The sequence below is a fragment of the Tympanuchus pallidicinctus genome, unplaced genomic scaffold (genome assembly GCF_026119805.1).
Source record: "Tympanuchus pallidicinctus isolate F22 unplaced genomic scaffold, pur_lepc_1.0 scaffold12, whole genome shotgun sequence".
NCBI lineage: Eukaryota > Metazoa > Chordata > Aves > Galliformes > Phasianidae > Tympanuchus > Tympanuchus pallidicinctus.
Genome location: NW_026294637.1, coordinates 1,928,220 through 1,949,395, shown reverse-complemented (window position 1 = coordinate 1,949,395; position 21,176 = coordinate 1,928,220). Strand labels below are relative to the sequence as shown.

Sequence of the window (21,176 nt, the reverse complement as noted above, 5' to 3'; positions counted from 1 at the left end):
TCATTGTTTTAATTCGTTAATGGAATTAAGCTAGCTGTGGCAAGTAGATAAAAACCCTTTGAACACTGAAACATTGCCACAGTTTCTCTTGTCAAGGCTTCTGCTTCCAAGAATATTTATGATTTTACTGTTCCTTGAGAACTATAAATGACACAGCATGTCAACGAGACAGCTTCAATCTTAGTTCTGGATGTAAATAGCCATTCTGGAGCATAATTCAATCTCCATCCCCAGATAACCCCAGCAAACAGTGTTTAGTAGTGAACTTCCTCCCAAGGAACAAACTTTTTACCCTGTACAAACCCCCACGAGTCCACCAAGATTGCAAGGAATGAAAATGAACGCAGCATTTCATTGTGAATTAAGCAAGCACAGATCAGACCCCAATGTACAAAGTGCAGTGGCAGTTTTCTGGAGTGTCTGCCTGCCAAGCAGGTACTAGACTAGGACACACAAGTCATTTACAAAGAGTGTCAGTGAAGTCACCTGCCAACGTCCTATACTGCTACCAAAAGTGTGTTGGCTGCTAAATGACTTTACATTCTTTTCTCTTTTTTCTACTAAGCTTATTTTAGAAAGGTTGTATATCAATCTGGAAAGTGCTGTGAACATGATGTTATCATAATGGTACCATATGCCAGTCGACTACTTACAAATCATCCATGCTTCTCTCGCTTTGTAGATGGTAAAAGAATGATAAAGAGCTTGATTCTCCACATGCTTACAATGACTTTATATCAGTGTACTTCCATACATTATGCTTGTTTAAAAAATAAAAAACTGTACCAAAGCCTCTGCTTTCCAAGGCTCTTAAAATGCATGCCTCTGACAGATGACTGCTTCTGCTATTTCAATAATTGTCTCCAAAACAGATGTGGGTATTAAAGATTCAAACTATGGAAAAGTAGAAAATTCTCCACAGCTACCTTACCTAGCAGTACTATCTGCAGAGAAGTTGCATCTTCTAAGCACTGGAGCTTTTGATTTGCTTTCTTGTTCTGACAACTTAAGGAGGCATGTCTGAATTCCGATATTTCAGTTTCTCAGGAGTTTGTTGGCAGATTTCACACGTGACTAACTTTTAAGCAATCATATTCTGGCAGTTCTCTGGTTCCCTTTTAACTCTTCAAATTACTTTTCAGAGTGACTATTATTGCTCATAAAATGTGTTGAGTTGAAAACCCTAGAAAATGAAGTATATGAAGCCACAGCACAGAACTATTTTTACTTAGTAGCTGTCTCTAGCAGCAAATCTGACTTCAGCCTCTTGCCCATTCATTCATTATCCTCCACAAAGTCAGGCTGTTATTAGGAGGAACTCAGTGTCAATTTCTAATGCAAAGGAAAAAGTTAGGCTTACCAGCACGGATCTTATTTGCAATCTAGTTCAAGTTGGATGCGCTCTTCTTTCCTGCTGCGTTTCTGCAAGCTGGCTAAGTGGTGACCTTCATCCTGCATCTCTCTCCTTCTCTCAGAAAGAAGCTTTCATACAAATTTCAGCACTTTCCCTTCAGAGCAGCAGCCAGACAGGAGAGACTGCCTGGAGGGCTTAGCACTACCATTCATACACAAGTGTTTGTAAACACACTCATATCTTAGAGAATTCTGGCTTAGTCTTTGAGCATCCTGACTAAATACCTCCGATTCTATGGGCTGCAGTCCACCTTCCTGCAGCATAGATTATTGTCTCCTCATGAATCTGGTAAATAATAATTAATTCCTAAAATAAGGATCCAGTTTCATAAACTCTTGAACAAAATTTCTCCTCTCTATACACATGCCCCATGTCACTCACAGGAATCACATAGAATATCATGTCAGGATTCCTCTGGCAGTCCTTAAAACTGCTTCTATTTGGGATTTGTCTCCTAGTAGCTCTTTCAATTTTCTACAAGCTCTTTCATCTCTCTCACCTTAACACACAGAACTTCCTCACAATGTTTTCAGTCAGTTTTACGCAAAGAAAATTACCAGTCATTACTGCAGTACAGCCAACCAGCACAATACAGAACCACGAGGCAGAGGGTTTTTTTGCCTTTCCCATTAACATCTAAACAACTCATTTATTCACAATGATAACTGTATCTATTTTCTCAGTCGAAAATTTCCCATATGTGGGTCCAGTAATATCTGAGAAAACCAGGGAAGGATTCAGTTGCCCAAAGATGGATGCCAACTGCTTTTTTTTTTTTAAGATGCCCTAGGAAAACCAAGATAGCTGCATAGTGCACCAGATATGACAGATGCCTCATAGGACAACTGAACGCTGATGAAGAAAAGGCAAGATGGCAGAAGCCTGAATCCTACCAGGAACTACAGCGTGGTCCAGTGTTCATCACCATCAGTGGAGAAACTCCCAGTGACTTTGGCTTTGCATCGGAGCTAGTCTCTGACTTTTGCACTATCCACACGATATGAAAGGGAAGGAGGGGCTGCGTAAGTAACCCTACATCTCCCAGCACTCCAAGAAACAACTGGAACTGATATATCTGCATTAAATGGCAATAATAAAGAATTGTGTAAATAGGTAATTCAAAACCAAGGTGGTGAAGATGGACCACACATACTCTCTGCACCTGAAAGTACACAAAAGCCAACAGCCAGCACACACGTTGTAGCTCTTACTGTGAAAAAACTAGTGCACTGGAATTCCATGGTCCCCCAAGTCTCCAGCCTCCATACTTGTTTGCGTTTTTGATTTTTGTCTGTGTTTAAAAAAAGCTTTTGGCTTTTACATAAAGTACCTGCGAAGTGTATAAAGCCCTATTTAAATTCTTGCCCCAGAAATCTGCACAGCTGTGTCACCAAAAGTAGTAATTATATGGAAGCTCTTTAGTGTGCAGTGGTATGCAGCACTTCTGTCTTTAAACTGAGCAGCCATAGTAGCATTATAAATATTATATTTAAATAGTAGCTCAAACCACATGGCTTTGAAAACAACAATCAAGTACACACTTGGTCAGGGCATAGAATTAGAAATGCCTTCACAGACAAAGATAAAAGGGTGTCAAGAATTGTGACCACACTGTAGAGAAATAGTTTACACGGGCTTCACTTGAAGGTCCGTTCCCAGTTCCAGCACAATTAACTGTTTTCAGAGGTTTGCAGTTTTGCTGCATGCATTTGCTTAAATATTAAGTCTGCTAACATTTACAGGATGATTCCAAGTAAAGATGGCCACATGCCCCATTCATAGTAATACATTCACAGCCATGCAATTTTTTAGAGGAGACCTCTGTCTTCTATTTGATACCCTGACTATTAACATAGTTAATTGTAAAAACAAGACATCAGATTAGTCCTTTTCCAACAATTAAACAATAGGGACAGCACAGTTTATCCTGACGTTTTGTATTTTACCTCAGACATCTTTTTGTATGTTTTCTGGGCTTTTTACACTAAAATCACAAAATTTTATCAAGTGCATGGCTGGTTGATTAGAAAGACAACGCTGACCATTTTCAACACTTCATTTGTTGAAACACTTTCACCATACACCATAGAAGTTCCACAGTTCCATAAGAGATTTACTTGGCTATTAACAAGAGCAAAAATAAAACTAAGTTCAACAGATTGAACAGTAAAGGAGTCTCCAGGGTTGTTGCTGACACATAAGAACTCACACACTTGCACTTAAATTGATTTTGCAAACACTTATTACTATCCTTAAGCACAGCTGCTTATGAGTACTTACTATCCTAATGCAAAACCAATTCAGGTGCCTCACACTAACTTAAACAGACTCCACACCAATTCCAGTGAACATAAACTTACTCTTAAGCTTTTGCAAGACCAGATTCTCAGTCTGTAAATCATCAGATAAAGTCAAATCCTATGATAAAACTGATTAGGTTATTTATTTGCTTTTAGTTAGACCTGCTACTGGCAAAATAAGAATCCATCCATCAGATTTTACTCTGAGAAGGAAAACATGTGGAACTTAATAACAAAGTGGACATGTAAAGAAGGTCCAAACAGATAGGGGCAGAAGAGCTTTGGATGCACTCTAAGGGAACTCAAACAGAACAGGAAAGATTCAGACTCACACTTGGATATACCAGAAGAAACCTCCATGGAATTAATCAGCTTGGTGATGTGAAATTTAAAAACGTAACACCTATGCACGTGACTGAGATTTCTATTACTAAAATACAAGACAGTCACAGGAGGGATCTCTCCCATTTGACGTGATATAGAAGGTGGATAGGCTGCTACATTCTAGTTAATTCATAATTAACGTTAGGTATTCATATTCTAAACCAAAAAATCATAAAGACATAAACTGTAGGCTTCCTTGTAGTTTGGACTTCCCTCTTGCTAGGGGGTGAACCACAGCCTTCACAGTATTTAGTGGTCACAGGGTTTATTAAAATCTTCAACCCCTGTGTTACCATGAGAGATTGGCTGCCCTGCTTTCACATTATTTTGACCCTCTGCCCACCTCTCAGGGCCATGCAGATGCCCAGTGCTTCTAGATGAGTATTAATAAACATAAGAACTCCATGCTGTCACCTGAGGATCTCAGCTAAACACTGAAGGATGCTGATGTCCTCACACTCCCCAACTTCTCCCTCTATGTTCGCAACCATCTGGCAGAGTGGCAGAAGTCCCTCCTATGCAAAAGAAGGGAATGTTTGGCAGCGCTGAGTAGCACCAGTGAGAGTACGATTACACCAGCTCCCATCCTCAAGAAACTGAAGCTGTCACTCACACGCTGCGTCCTACAACTTCTCCTTCGTGCCTTTCCCCTACTCCAAAGACTCCCTTTATCTTGAGCCCTGTTAAGTACATGCACGGGAAGCAACGCGACGGCGAGCAGCGAGGCGTCCTCCCGAGTCCTGCCGCCAGCGCAGAGCAGCAACCCGGGGACGGGGGACACGCGGGGACAAGTGTGCCTCGGGCAACCAGAAGAAAGTTGGTGCTTTCACGACACCCCAGTAAACCATACCGTGCGTGCATGTGTGGTGCGGGGAAGCTTCCGAGAGAAGCGCTGATGGAGGGAGTCCTAATAAATCCGTAAGGTCTCCCTTAGGCACGTATCTCTTAGATCAGCACTTCCAAAACCATCAGGAACCCAGAGAAGGCTCGGGGAAAGGGACGGAAGCCGATGACTGGAGAGAGATCGCCCCCTACCCTGCCCCTAACTTGTCCGGGGTGCCCGGGAAGCTCCTTGAGGAGCAGGGAAAGGGACTTCTTCCCCTGCAGACAGACGGTGCAAAGGGAGCTTCCTGCCCCACAGCAGCACCGCCGGGAACGAACGGGGCGTGGGGGGCCGGAGCTGCGGGCAGGGGGCCCCTGCACCGCTTTTTTCCCGCAGCGTCCCGCACCTGTCCCGCCCCGCACCTACCTCGGCGGGACCCGGGGCCGGATCGCCGCCGTCGGGGCCGGATCCGCGGGGCTGCGGCGGCGGCTGCGCGGCGTTGCGAGAGGCGGCGGCGGGAGGCGGCGAGCGGCAGCCCGGGCTGCGACGGCCGAGCCGGGGCCGTTCGCACGGGGGCACCGCGCTGCTGCCGCTGCCCAGGACGGGGAGGCGATGCTACCGCGGGGGACTCCGAGCGCCTCTTTGGCTCTGTTAGGAAAGTTACCGCTGCCACACGACCCACCTTAAACCCGCCTCCCCGCAGGACCTGGGGGAGGGAAAAGGAGGAGGAAAGAGGGAGGAGACAGGGGTGGGGGCTCGCAGCCGATCAGTCCCCAGCGCAACACCAAGTCACAACAGCATCTCTCGGGCTGTCGCTGCGGTGCTCGGCTCCAGCGTGGCTCTGCTCCCCTTGGATTCTCACATGTACACGCGGCACACGGGGCCAGCTTCAGAGCGCCGAAACTTTCCCCTTTCCGGTAGCGCTGATACCAATTTTTGGCTCGTTCATTTGCTTGTGGTTGTACTCCGGTTATTTGTTTAACCAATTACTGCTTGAGGGTAGTTATTTAGTGTCTAACGCTTGAGTTTTATGTATGTTTTTTTACTGCTCGATTCAATTAAAATACCGTAAATAGACTCAAAGGACAAAGAATCAGATTGGCACCCTGACATCTCAAGGTTGCAACCCCAGCGTAGGTGGGAGCAAGGAAGGCAGCCTCTACAGCTGAGGCAGAATCGCTCAGCAGAGGGAAGATTGGAAAGAAAAAAAAATAGCCCTGCCTCTTGCAGCTGAAAGAATAGGATCTCGAGAGCAGACTTCTATCAAACTCCATGGATGTGCTCAGCAGGAGATCACGCAAACTTCTAGAACCACTTCAAGGTGCCTCAGTTTGTAACCGCACGTGTGCATGCAGTTGCAGGGGCATGCAGACATAGGCAAACACACGCAGTTCTCTGAGTGCCTAAAGCAGCCTTTGGATAGAGAGGCTGGCTGGTGCTGATGCCAGGCAAGACTGAACAGATGCTAACAGATAGAGGAAAGCACGATGGAAAATTTACTTCTTCTCTAGCATCCTCTACTGTTCAGATTATCTGCCCTTGTACTGCCAGATCAGCAACACCACTGCTGCTTTTTAGGGCAGCTCAATGAAACTGGACGATGCCCAGAGATATCAGGCAGGGAATGAATCATATCCCATGGTTGTAATTTCCTTCCAGGAGTTAAAAACATACTTCCAGCAGATAAAAATCTTTAGATTAAAATGCTTATGAAAGGTGATTTTAACAGCTGCACTAACTTAGCTTCTAGTCAACAATTGTATGATCTTACATGAAATTAAGATGAAATGCTCTTTGTGTTGTGCAGCATTACTGATTATTTTCTAATTAGAATAACATTTGCCAAGATAAGGCCTTTTAACACCTCAAAATGTAAGGTGTGTCAGATCAAGTCCCTGTTTGATAATACAGCAAAAAGGCTAATGAACATTCGGTCACTGCAGCCATGTGATGACTCCCACCTCATACTGCATCTCACTGTACAGGTGAGACTGCCAGAATCCTGCACTGTGCATTTCATGGTAACATGCCAGTGCAAGACTGCAGGTAGATGGCAGACTTCCAGAATGGATAGTGTGGGTCAGCGTTGGTGTCCTGCTTCCATCAGGGGCTCACAGCAATCTCCCAGTCTCCTCAAAAACCTCTCCGCTCCCACCAGTGCTTTTGTACCTCCAGGTCCCTGACATTCCCTTTGTGTCAGTCTGCAGTGCTCCCAGCTCCTTGCACCGGCCACCTAAACTAGGAGAAGGTTGCAGTGGAGAACACCTGGCACTGACTGCTGGCTTACCCACTTTTTTTGCAAACCCAGCCAGCAAGAAAGAGTGGAGCTATTTTTCTTCATTAGCTATGGTTAGGGAAACCTGACCAGGATCTGCAGCGCTTCAAGTGCACGAGATAAATTTATCCCTATTTTTCCCTTCCTGTTTTTAATTATTTTTTACAAACATGCTAATAATGAATATCAATAATAAATTAGCAATCACGTTTATTTATTAAGTTATTTTCAATATTTAATAAAATGGAATAGATCAAATTTGAACTGGACTTATTGAATAAAGGTAATTAGTTTTATTGTTTGTATAGGAATATTGAAAACACCAGTTGCTCTATACTGATGGCACTGTTTATGACTCAGCACTGTCACCAGGTTCCAGCTGGGGAATTATTCAGCCTCCCTGATTTGTCTTTTTAAATAAGAAATGCTGTCTGAAATGCACAGAGAACCAGACTACTCGTAACTAAGCAGGCCAGCTAGCTGCTCTGAGCTCTTTAGACCTTTTCTTTCTGTCTTCTAGAGCTCTCTTTAAAACTTCCCAGAGAAGCCTCCAGTCTGATGATGACTGCCCCGAACATCAGAATGTTTACAGATGTTCAACACAAAGCATTCATTCCTGCCGCTCCTTTTCATGTAAATTCCCACCCGGCTCAATTGTTTCATTTGGAAACAAAAGTATAGCTTGGTATTCTCTGAAATACAGTGATCTATTTGAAGAGTGGCAGTCCTTAGAAGTGTCAAATCGTGTGGCAATGAATGTGTTTTACACCTGAGGTTGCCTAATAATAAATGGGTATTGTAGCATTCTGCAGCTCTAAACACACAGGCAGTAAAAATAAACACCATTAGATTGCATCACAGGGATTCCAGTTCAGTCATTTTGCTTTAAAAAATACACAGCTTACGAATAAGACAGTTTTGCCTTTTTCCTCCTATTAACTCAGTGATTCTAGCATAGAATTATAACTGCAAAGACAAGCTGAATCTTCAAACTTAGCAAGATTCTTTCATAAATCAGAAAAGCTCGTTGAAATTCTGAAGGACAAAACCATGACAGCCGTTATTGGTGCACAACCTCAGTTTGGTGAAATAATATCTTTGGTTATTCCCATCAAACTAAGAAAAAAATGGAAAAAAAATAACCTAACACAGAAGAAACCACCAAGAGCGCACTACAGGAGTGACTCTGCAACAGAAAACTGCTTAATAATTCTGCTGATAAAGTGTGAACCAGAAAAGAATTCATTTTTCTCTCCCAGAGCTCAGTTGGGATGAGAAGACTTTAAAGTGCAGCTCTTTCACACAGGGAAGCAGGTTTGTCCTTCAGCACAGACAGGCAATGGACTTTAGAAAACCACAAACTCACTGGCAGTTTCGCCATTGGCTTTTTGGGGAGGCAGGATTTTACCCTAGGAGATGTGCTGAGCAAGGAACTGCTACTTGTGCTCCATTTCTCCTCAAAGTCAAATCACTCTCAAGAACACTTTTCAGTGCTTTTACTTGCTTGTCTGCAAGTCCAGTTCAAAACCAGCTCCTACCCACTCACATTTTCCATAAGTTCTTCTTACCCAAAGAGGGAAATTGGACCTCAGAAAATAATACTACAAGGAATTAAGTGATGGTTTGTAAAAGCCAGTTTTCCACACTCTAAAATGATTGCACATTTAATATTAAAGCTCAGGAAATTAAATATGCATAAATTGTGTCTGAAAGTACAATTTACTACTGAAAACAATGCTTGAAAAAGAAAAACAAAGTTTTTCAGACGTAAGGTGAATCTTAAATTGTTTTTTATAAAGCCATTCAGGTTTTAGTTTATGAATCATCCTGTTCCCTGCAATAATATGCTGTCTGTGCAATCAGTGATGATAAATGGTACATAATTGTAAACTTGATATTGGTTTTCAATATTGAATTCATCATTCTGTCCTCTTAACACATATTAAATACCTTAAAGAATTTATATATTTGTTTGATTTATCTGTGATTTTTTCCAATATGTAAAATTTATTAGTTTGCTAGTTTTTGAGAATCTAAAGGTAGACAACATCATTAATAATACTGAATAATACTGTTGGCCTTATTTATGCATGGCTCCCTTCTACCAATACAAAGTGTCCAGATCAGATACAAACATATTAGTTGTAGGCAGTACAGAAAATACAGCCTTAAGTGGAACCAATTCTGCTCATGTTTTGTTTGACTTCCCTGATCTACCCAAATAATAATTGCAAGAATTTATTCTCATTTAGGAAGGTAATTCTGCATTCCTACAGCTCGCATTTCACTTAATGCAGTGACAGAATGGTTGAGCAAGCTACCAAATTTAGAGAAATACAACAAATACTTCAGTCTGAAGAGTAAAAAAAACTTAGAGATCCCTCACAGCTTCAGTTCTTCCAAAGACCTCTGTAATACCACGGGCCCATTCCCTTAAATGTGAAGGTGCATTTAAATTGTCCCAGCAAACGTGGTGAAAAAAATACAGAAAGCAGGAATCCTGGGTAATACTAGCAAAAGTATGCAGATCAGTTCCAGCAATTATTCATTTAATTCAAATAGATATTTAGCATGTGTCTGCAGGACGTTCCTCCTTACTGCTGGGTGAGGTGGAACCAAGGGGACGGGAAGAATCTCATCTGCACACTGCCAAGCAGTCACCAAACATGTAGTAGAACTGGGTTAGAAGCTGAAAAGGCCAATCCCTTCAGTTTGTCTGATAATTCAAAGAGTTAAACTGAACTTAAGGACTCAAAGGACTATGCAACTGCATTTCCTTAAACTGAGGCTGGACCAAAGAGGAAACCTTCTGGCACTGATGTTAATAATGCAAGAGGTGCTCGGTGAAGGGAGAGTGCTATGAAGCAGCGGCCTTTCTGCAAAGGCTGGAAGAGCCACAAGCAAGCATGGAGAGAAAAAAAAAAAAATGAAAAAAGGAGCAACTGAAGAACTGATTCAATTTGTGCACCCACATTAACAGCGAGTTCCCCAAAATCCTACTTCACACAGAAATCCCTGCAGACTGCTCTCACTTACAAAACTCCCCTCTGAAGAAGGCTGACTAGAGTTCCAAGTGCTAGCAAGAGTAAAACAAGTAATAAAGAGAAACTAAGGGCTGAAATAGATAGAAATTCATGTGACTGGCATACTGAAATAAATGTTATATTAATTTATACCTTATTTAAATGTACTTCAACGTATGCTGGGGGAAATTTGTTTCAGAACTCAGCCAGTTTTCTTCAAACAGCTGTCTCCAAATAGTGACAGTATTAAAGACAGAACTTAAAACTGCATGAAATGCACTTTTATGCCAACTGGCATTTTTTGAACATCCAGAGGAAGGCACATTACTCTGCTATATTTCTTTCAAAAGAAATTGCAAGTTCACTGGTCTCATATTCAGTGAGAAAAACGTTTTATTACAGAAAGAAGAAACAAGTGGAAAGAAGTTGTGAATTTATCTTCATGATAGATTTCTATGTAGATTTTTACCCTGAAGTTTTAGGAAATAGTTGAATGTGAACACCAAGTAGAAGCAGTCTCTTAACTGTACCCCTCCTTTTCTATGTGTGTATTTATTTTTATGACTATCATTTACTTGAAGAAAGGTAACACTCAGAATTTGTAATCAAGACAAGAGCTTCATATGATTCTTGTATATTAAAAGTAAAACACAAGCTAAAAAAATTAAAAAAAAAAAATAATAATAATAATAACAACGTAAGCAACAATGAAGGCTAAATAGAAGAAATTTAACTGCCTACAACTGCAATGACCAGTAAGAATCCTGGGAGTCCTGATTCCTATTCCCAAACCCTGCTGACTGCAATTGCACATCTCAGTGCTGTGCTGCACTGTCTTCATCTCGAGAGGCTCAACCTGGGCCCTTCGTAAAGGAAGCACCTGATTTTTGATCTGCTCTGCCATTTTTGGTTAGTGTCTTTATGCAGAGGTGAGAAGCCCACAGAGCAGATCCATCCTGCATAGAGCCTTACAGTACAGGGAGAAGGCCGCCTTGAGACTGACTGCAGTGACTATTTTATGTTTTGTTTTCCTATCCTCAAATATGGAAATAGCATTCTATGTGCTGATTAACATTAATACGAAAATTACACTGGACATTTTCAGAGTTTGGAATTTATTCACAAAACAACAGCATGCCCCAATGCACCTATTCCTCTGTTTTGCCATTTTTTGGGGGAAAAAAATGTATTTCTAAGATATTTTTTGTAAGATATGACTAAGTAACAAAATTAAAACTAGGAAATTAATAACCACGTGGCATTTCCATCCCATCAACTCTAATCAAAATAAATACACTCTAGTTAAAACCTGCAAATCCTAAGGATGCCACACAGTCACATTGTGTGCAAATGGAGAATACAGAAATCTCTGAAAGAAATGAAAATGAAGCAGTACTAAAATAACTCCTATATTAAAAAAAACAAACAAACAACTAAATGTCCTCCCAGCACTCTCCAACTGCCCAAAACAAATAAATTTTGCCCTTCAAAATTTAAAAAGCACTTAAAAAGATAAAAGAAGGATCTGAAGGAAACGTGCAACTTTACAGACTGAAAGAGGTTACTAAGTTTATCATGATCATCAAATCAGAAATAGTACAGTGATGTAAAGCATGTTCTGATCGTCATGATGAATAACACACATCAATTAAAATGAGAATAATGGAAATGAAGTAATTGCACCAGAGCCTTTGTTTCAAAGTCAGAACATCTTAAATCTTGTCTCAGTCTTTAGGACTTGATCAAAAGTTCTTTCCTAGGTGAGTGGTGAGGTGCTGGAACAGGCTGCCCAGAGAGGCTGTGGATGCCCTGTCCTCAGAGGGGACAAAAATCTTTGCACTGAGTGCCTTGAGCCTTGCCTGTGCCCTTTCTGTGGAAGCAGGAAGTTACCATCAGCTAACAATCCCTGCACACCTTAATTCAGGAAGCTCCCCATCTCTTCTGTACTCTGTTTAATCGTGCTGTTACTATTGGCATCAGCCTATAAGTATATAACTTTGGATGTAAAACTCGCTGGTTCTGATAAACTTCTAATGCTATAGTTGAATCAATAGTGCCCTTCTACTGCTGGGTGGTCAGGTAAGGAGAGGGATCAGAGGGTACATATCTAAAGTACACATCTATCTTATTGGTACACATCTAGAGTAGTTAACACTGACACTTTGGGATTGAAGGAAGAATCATCTTAATCCAGCTCTAAATTAGCTTGTTAAAAAAGGGCCTCTTTTGTCTATTGGTGGTTTTTATCCACAAACAGCAGATTAAACAAAGGTATTTGCTTGGCAGGCAGTGGTTGTTACCCTGCCAATTAGCTCAACAGGAATCAAACAACCTGCTGACCCTCCTGGGCAAGCAGACTCACTGAGACAAGCAAATGAGACTGTAGTAAGGGCCGTAGTTCAGACAATTGTTACTACCATATATTGTCACAGATTTATTCTACATTTGCCCTGGAATTATGTCAACAGTACAGAATCACTGAAGTATAAGGTTGAAGAGAAACAAAGACATCACTGTGCTATAATCAGCAAAATCATGGAAAAGTTGTCCTTTCCTTACTATGCTTTCGTCACCAATGCTAAGGAGGCCTAGTGGGCTATAGGAAAATCCGAAGAGATGATAATGGCCTGCTAGTCTTGTAAGCCTGTCCATCACTGATCAAATTACTCCAGCAACGAGCAAGTTACATCTGAACCACTCACAAGCAGCCAGTAGCTTGTTTTTTCAAACTTCCAGTGCACGAGGTTTCACAATCTCTATGCAGAATTCAGTACAGTGTTATCATTTAAGAATATTTAATGTTAGTTGTAGTTTCATTTTCAAAACCCCAAATTGTGCCTTTTTTCCTTTCAATTAAGTTGAAATTCAGAAACAGAAAGAAAAATGGAACATTGCATACTGAGGTGTTTGGACAACATCGTATTTTGAAAAGCAAGAAAATAAAAATGATCATTCTCTCTGTCCTTGCCTACTGTGATGTTTACTGATGACTGTTTAGCAAAATAACTGCTCCGTGTTTTCAGCTCACAACAATAGTTACAGTTAGCCTTTGCTGTTAGGTGGCATTCTCTGGAAGCAGGGTCTGGAGCAGCAAGAGAACTTTGGTGAATAATGAGAAAGGCAGTTTTAATAAGATTCCTCAGCTATGAGCATACACATTCCTCCGACAAAACTTTCATCTGAGCCTCCCCTCCATGTCTTCACATTGGATCAAATAAACAGAGAAGCAGAAAAGTAGACTGAGATAAAAATGTGATGGGACACAGAAAGATGCTCTGATAGATAAAAAGCTACAGTCGCTTTCAGAAAAGATTTTTCCACTTTGTACTCCTATTGTCTGAAATCAAGCCTGAACAGAAGAATCTAGCTTGATAAAATATGGGGAAAATATCATAAAAGAAAATAATGAAAATGCTGTTACAGACTTTTGTGAGTATAAATAGTTTCAGAAATGAAACTGTCAAGCCCAGCATCAGAAATGCTGTAGAAATATAGTCGTTTTAATGGTCAGCCTGCTGCAATCACACAAACATTCTCCAGTTCCTTTCACAGCCTTGCATCTCTAGTTGGTTGGGTTTTTTGTTTGTTTGTTTTTAAATTTGACATACGGGGAGACATTAGTTGGAGCTTTAAGGGGACAGAATCTAACAGAGAAACAGAAATAGATCAAGAGAAGATAAGGAACAGAAGTCACTGAGGGGAGATATTGAGATATTAAATTCCAAAAAGGAACTGAAAAGACAGGACAGGAAGAAAAAATATTAAAAAAAAAAAAGAGATGAGCTAGAAAATAGCATGCTGAACTCAATTCTAAGCAAAAATAATAGATCAAAATAATCCAGCACTGTCCATCCATCCATCTTACATGCTTCCAAAGGTGTAAGTTGTTGCACCTATAAGAGCATTCATGTTACCTGCTTCTAAACACAGAACTGGAACCATTCTGTCACAGAATTGGGTTTGCTCCTTTGCCTTCCATTTACCTCATCAGAGAAATTTTCTCTTACCTGTAGCTGCACTTGTGAGTCCAACAGTGGGGACATCTCTTCACAGCCATGCTCTGCATCTCCTCAACAGCACACATTACATTCATGTGGAATCAGGACTAGAAAAAAGAGGAAAAAATATTATGGGACATAATGCTACCTGCCTAAAATCTCCATAAACCAGAAAAAAGTCCACTATTTACAGCCAAAGGTGATGAAGCAAGAGAATGAATCTTTGGCTCAAATCCTAGCTGAGCTACTCAGTTGGCATTTGTCCCCTGGAAATCACGTGAACTTCTCTGCCTCAGTTCAAGCAGTTATAAACTTGGCTAAGCAGCAAGACTTTTCTGAAAAGCACCAGCCTTTGACCTTAAGTTGCATGACTAAATGCATCTCAAAAACCTTGAGCTGAATGATGCTGTAAATTATTTTTCGGTTATCTACCTCTAGAAACTATGCAGTTGCTCACACAACAGTCCAGCATGAAATAATGGAATGATGACACAGCTAAAACACATATCATAGTCCTGTAAGAGACTGCAAAGAAGTAGGTGCCACTTAGCAGGCAGGAGCTCAGTGAAAGTAGAACATAATCAACATATCCAGAAAATAATCGCACTCTCACAGTTGATGATCCAGACTCTTCCCACCACCAGCTAAGCATTATGTATTTCCACAGCAGTAGTTACAAGGATAACCACAGTGTTGGAGGATATGAGGAAAGACACTGGAAGGAACCTCTCAGCTTTTAGCAAAGGATGATGATGTGAATTTCTTCAACTCCTTTACACCACATTGAAACTCAGTAGCCAGTATCACAACAAATGTGCCTTTTTAATGAATTTGAAAAACACAGCAAACATTCTCACGTAGCATCACTCTAAAAGAACCATTTTAGCAATTTCAAGAATGAATTTTGCATAACTGCAGTATGAAGTCATAACAGAACTATCTAACATTCGTGATGAAAGCCTTGAGGACAATGACAAAGGCATCTGCTAATAAGACATTCACAAGCAGTGTATACCCAGTAGAGTTGGGCAAATACTGCAGTCCATTTCCCTTGGATATTCATTTGAATTTTTAAATGGATTTCTTTTGACTATTCACATCCCTTTTGTGCTCACTTTCCATGAATAGCAAATGAGCTTTAATAAGGTAATAATCATGAAAAACACATTGTAAGCTTGAACATTTGCCAAATGAAAACCTCAATTGGTAAGCAAGATGCATGTCACTTTATGAATTTTACACTAAATTCAAGATACTCGTTGCTGGTCAGTTTTCACACTCATACAGTTAGGAAACAGAATAACATTACATACAAAACTAGGCAGCATCATTTAAAGCACTGCTATACACTACAAGATATACTTTAATTCTTTTCTGGCTAAGAATTAGATCTTGATACTAATTACGACAAAGCCATGCATTTTGGAATTCTGCTTTTTTTTTTTCCTTCTCTGAAAAGAATTATATATTCTTTCAAAGTTTAGACTGTTCTCTGCCCAGGCCTGATGGGCACTGTGGCATTCCAACACATCGAGTCGTTGTGGCTATTAAAAAAAGCAAAACCCTTATGCTTTTGGTGAGTAAAACATCAAGCACCTTACATGCACAGCTGAACACCAAAAATGCACTATGATGCATTTTCCTTTAATTCCAACATATGTCTCCGAGATCTCAAGGAAAAGCTTTTATATCCCATTTGTACAGCAAATTTTAACAGCAGACTTCCCCACAGGTCAAATGAAAGCCTGTTCAATTTCTCACAATAGGAATCTATGAGGAAATTAATCACCCAGAAATTTCCTTGATTTTGAAAGCTAGGGGGGAAAAAAAAAAAAAAAAAAAAAAAAAAAAAAGTCACCCTTACAACTCTGTTTTCTACAGCACAGTAAATGAACCTCAGAGCATTATGTCCTGCAGCACTGACCCCAAGCTTGAGCTAGGAGGGAAAGATTCCAGTTTGATAGTGGGTGGACAAAGGCGACCTGCCAGGCCTTTCCATCCCTACCTGAGACCATCCTTTGACCTGCACGTAGAGTAGCTGCAGAGGCTGGGACACCTCAGGCACCACTTCACCGTGAAGCTTCCAACCAACTCAAATGCATTTTGATGCCAAGACTGATCTGGCGAACTCCTTCTTTGATCTAACTTATCTCAGCAACTCGTAACACAACAAATACAAACATATTTTATGAAAACAGAAAGATTAGAATCCACCAAGTGTTGATCATAATCTACAAATAAATGAAAGCTCTTTAATCAGCTACAGTTCAACATTCAATCGGTGCTAGTACAAAGGCTTTTTGCCTTTAATATTTAAAATCTTGCATCAGCAAATATGTGGAATGAACAAATTAAAGTACAGAAAGTGAAATGAAACAACATACAGCTTTGCAATGCAGTGATGTAATAAGTTTTTGAACTGCATCCAAAGAAGAAAAGGGTGGTGGGAGGAAAATCAAAAGTACACCATAGTAAGAGTGAGGAATTCTGACAAATCGTTTTTATGCTTCTGGTAGTTGTAAACACCAAGTTCCATCCTCCTGCCACAACTGCAGAGATCCGCAGGACAAGTTGGCTGCTGGTGGTTTTTCATTGCTGTTGCTTTTTAATTTATTTCAGAACAGCCTCAGTTTCCAGTTTATTTTGGAGAAGAAATCTGTCTAGTTACGTTACAAGCAACTCAAAGCAGTTTGTTCACAGTACAGAAAGGCTGATTTTAGCCCATCAGACGCAGTAATGGAAGTGAGTTGCATTTCAACTGCAAATCAGTTTAATAGTGTCTCCCAGTGGTGATAAGCGGTATTGAAAACTTAAATGTAAGGTGGACCATAAAGAAATCCACTGAGAAAATCTGAATCCTAACAATTGATGCACGAGAAAAGCAAATCACAAGAGAGGAGAAAGAGAAAGAGAGGGGAAGAAAATTAGCGTCTTATGTTCTTTGCGATGACATGTAAAATAATTGTAGAGGATAAATGAAATAATCCAGGTAATTATAAGCTTGTCAGTCAAAGAGAAATCCTAGGCAACATAAAATAAAGTCCAATTTATAAGAGATTCAGCAAAAATAATTAAAGGAGGGTGATACAATTAATGCTAGTTGGCTCGGGATTACAGAAAATAGACCTTGTTTAACTGTCTTGATATCTTTCTTCAACGAGAGTACGGGATTTGGGGATAAAAGCAATATTGCCACTATAACAAGAATTCTGCCAAGAATTTCCTGAAAACCAGCAATTTGTCAGCACTGCTTTTTTGAAAGTTGCAAAGCAGCACGGGATGTATTAAATTGAGCAAGAAAGTTTAACTAATAGATCTTAGAATTAAATACTAATTTCAGATTTCCTACCAGAGTAACGGTGGGAATTCCTTCTGCAGATTTTTGTTGTTCACATGGCACCTCAGGCACAGGGCAGACCACTGGCCTGGCTCATTTCACAGGCTGAGTCCCGGCAAGCCAGATATTTAGATACACACAAAGTTATATTTTAAGCTTCCAGCTGCAAAAGATGTGAAGCATGCTTACACAGCAGGAGCCCTGACTAGGAAATACTGGCTCTTCAAAAGATACGTTAGGGTAAGGATAGACAAGCAGTTTAACCAGTTCCCTCAGGACAGCGCTAACACAAGTGAGTTCGTCTAATTCTAAGATGTACTGGAGAACAAGTAACTTGACTGTTACATAGTATTTGATTCGGGCCACGATGCCAAACCCAATTCCAGTATACAGAACACAGTGGGGATTTTCAGCAACAGCAATAAATCTCAACAGAAATAAAATAATAAAAGACTAAAGAGCTGTAAAACACAAAAAAACAAAGAGTTTGACTTTCATAACTTATCAAAGAGAAAGCAAAAGAGGTCATCAGGTGACAGCATCACACCGTTAGAGGTAGAGAAACTTGACAGGAGAAAACTTTCCAGTTTTACAAATACCTAATGAAGAAAATCAGTAAATTCAGACTACAGGCAAAGTCATTTTTTTCCAATAACAAACACAATCAGACTCAGTACAGCTCCTTTAAGCAGAAAGACATTTCCAATGCTGGACATTGCTGACCCAGAATACGTGCTACATCCATTAAGCCGAGATTCAGCGTCAACTGACTGAATGCAGTAACATTCTTGGGCCTTCACCTATGACATTTATGCACACTATATCACTTCTGCTAACAAATGGAAGGAGGTTTTATATGTTTTCTAACAAATGAAGGCACAGAATTTTTCCTCAGAAGTACAACCACATACATAAGAGCCATGGATACTGATCTTTGCTTTACGTGGTCTTTCATTCAAAAAAGGATTGTCAGCTTCTCTTATCGGCACTTCTCTGCAGCCGAGCAGGAAGGAGACTAACCTTTAACAAGGCAATCAGAGCTGATATCCAGCACACAGCTGGGTGAGGACTGTATTTCACACTTTACAAGGGCAAGGATCAGCATGTTAATCCCAGACCTTTCCAGATTTGGGTACTATTTTTACATTATTTGGCTTTTCCTGAACCAGCCATCTAGGAGAAGGAATCTCTAAGAGAAAAGACAGTCATTTATTCAGCTTCGTATGAATTAGAAGCAGATACTGAACTGCCCATTGCTTCAAAATTGCTTTAAGAATAGGAGAAGCAGCTTCAAAGATATGCTGTAAGACAATCAAACCTTTCACCTTCGATCACTCCAGTGATGGAGCTCGTGGAGAAGAAAACATATCAAAATATCCTTTCCTTAAGAAAATATTACAGAGTTCTGTTGATTCCAGCATTGCATGAATCCTGGACTCCAATACTCTGATCTCAGTTTTGTTGCTTTACCGTTTCTTTAGGCTGTCTACTCATAGAACAGAGTAGGTGACCACAGGATAATTTGCTATACACATTTTTACACACTGTTCTGTCACCAACTTAAATGTAAATACAGACTTGGCTGATGTGGCCCAACTTGCCTGGCAGCCCAGCTCATAACACAGAAAAACAGGGGAAGCTGCATCACATCACAACAGGTTTTAGGCACCTGAGGAATGAATCCTTTTGTAAGAAAACCCAGCAATTGCTTTGTCAGGACAAAAGTAAGGTATATCAAAGGTTTATCTGTGTGACCCCAACTGACAAATACTGGTAAGCAGCCAAAATGGCATTACATTACACTGTCAACACATCACGCCTGTATTTGAATACTTGTCCTTGCCTAGTGCGCGCTCCATTTCCACATAGAGATGAATAATAACCTATATAATGCACTGCTTTACTTTTGTGTTCAAAATTAGTTCTGAGGTCATATTGTTGTCAGCTATTTGTCAGATGAGTCATACTTCAATCTTGGGAAACCTGAGCCAAAATCCGGTATTTTCCACTGATCTGAAATGCTGCTTCACTGAAAACGGAGCAACTTCTATCTAAAGGTACTGCATTGAAATTCTGCACTGCATCTCCTGACATGTTTTTCCAAGCAGAGGGAAACCTCCTCAGAGGCTCACCCTTCCCAACATAGGTAAGAACAAACATGTAATTGAACTTTGAAGAGACTTCTCTCACTCACAAAGCAAAAGCTTTCCCAAGACTTACTGGCGTTCTCCAAAGGAGCACTGTATGAAGTAAGGTATACTGTATGAAAAGAAAGAAATATTTATACTGGTTTCTTTCAGTCGGGTCTGCCGTGTCATGTTTCTCAACCACTGAAAGGAAAATCATATGAAGAGAGCTATGTTTCAAAGGCATGCAGTTGTGCTGCATTCCACCTTCATTCTTTACAGTTTGTTGAGATCTTCTAATTCAGATACCTAGATCACATCAGCAACTTCTACTTTAAAACAATTAATGATGTTCCTGTTATACTGCTGGTTTTCCTTCTCTGCACAAACTTTCTGTCATGTATAAAGGCAATTACTAGACGAGCAAAAAGTTTGTCTCTGATCTTACTAGGACAAACTCAATTGTTAGATGGAGCGCAACCAGTCCTACACCTTCCATGAGTCAACCTTACACAGACTTTGATGCCTAAGAGGTTGCACACCAAGGCAGGAAGGGCAACTGAGAATTTGAAAGATCGTCTAACTAGGATATTAGAAATCAGCATGCAGCTCCTCAGCACTACCAGCAGCACATGAACTTACTCCAAAGGTCTTGCATTTTTTTTTCTGTAAAACAGTGAACAAATTAGAGCAGCGATCTCAGTCACTTCCGATTAATTAACTTTCCTTTTATTGCAGTCACAGAATGACACAATACAGGCATGCTGATCTGGGCTCTTCACTGTTCCACAGCAGGGAGCAGCCGCTGAGTTTCAAACTGAATTCTATATATTTTTTTCCCAAATGTTCTTTCTCATCCCCTTCGTGTCACCACAGGTTATTCTATATTTGTTCCTACTGAACAAGAGCTCCATCATTTTGGTCTCCATTTCTCCTTTCCTCTCACATCTTGCTTACATAATACATCTAAAATAATCTAGACTACCAACCAAGACCACACTTCAGTCGTCTCTCACCAAGTTTTAACACTTCCTCCTCCTCACTTGCTGAGAACTTGGCTTCTACAAACCAGTTCCTTGCAGATGGTACTTACATTTACTGGCACCAACTGGTTACTTAGAAATATTAGTTACTGGAGATACGCATTTTACAAGATATGCGAAATAGAAGCAAGTGGAATAAACAGGGACATACAGCGACATGCCGCCTTAGCTTTTTCCCAGTCTTTTTTCCTCATAAGGACAACTACTGCAGAGTCTGCACCACGTTCAAGCGAGGTTACAATGAAGGCATTTCTAAGAATGTATTGATGAATTTTTATTGCTAAAATCATCCCCCGGTATCATACCAGCAGCATTACAGTCTTATTTACGGCACACCGACTGGGGACCACAAACACTGCGTTGGGTGCCACAACCTTCCTCCGCTTTCCTATTTGATCTCGAGAAAAACTGATCTCTCATTGCGTTCGCCTCCCCTCTACGAACAGAGCTCCG

The 21,176-nt window shown here is 40.5% G+C and overlaps 1 protein-coding gene across 8 annotated transcripts in view; it reads right to left on the bottom strand.

The window, feature by feature from the left end:
- MEGF11 (multiple EGF like domains 11) overlaps positions 1–14,325 on the bottom strand; it is a 263,692-nt gene extending 249,367 nt beyond the window's left edge. For 4 of the 8 annotated variants that reach the window (XR_008203908.1, XM_052672467.1, XM_052672470.1 and 1 more), the window contains exon 1: positions 5,348–5,476. The gene's annotated coding sequence lies outside the window, so the exon portion shown is untranslated. Of the gene's footprint in view, positions 1–5,347; positions 5,478–14,226 lie in introns of those variants that run through there. The other 4 variants (XM_052672469.1, XM_052672471.1, XM_052672468.1 and 1 more) reach the window with 3 other exon arrangements.
- Between the last annotated feature and the right edge of the window lie 6,851 nt (positions 14,326–21,176).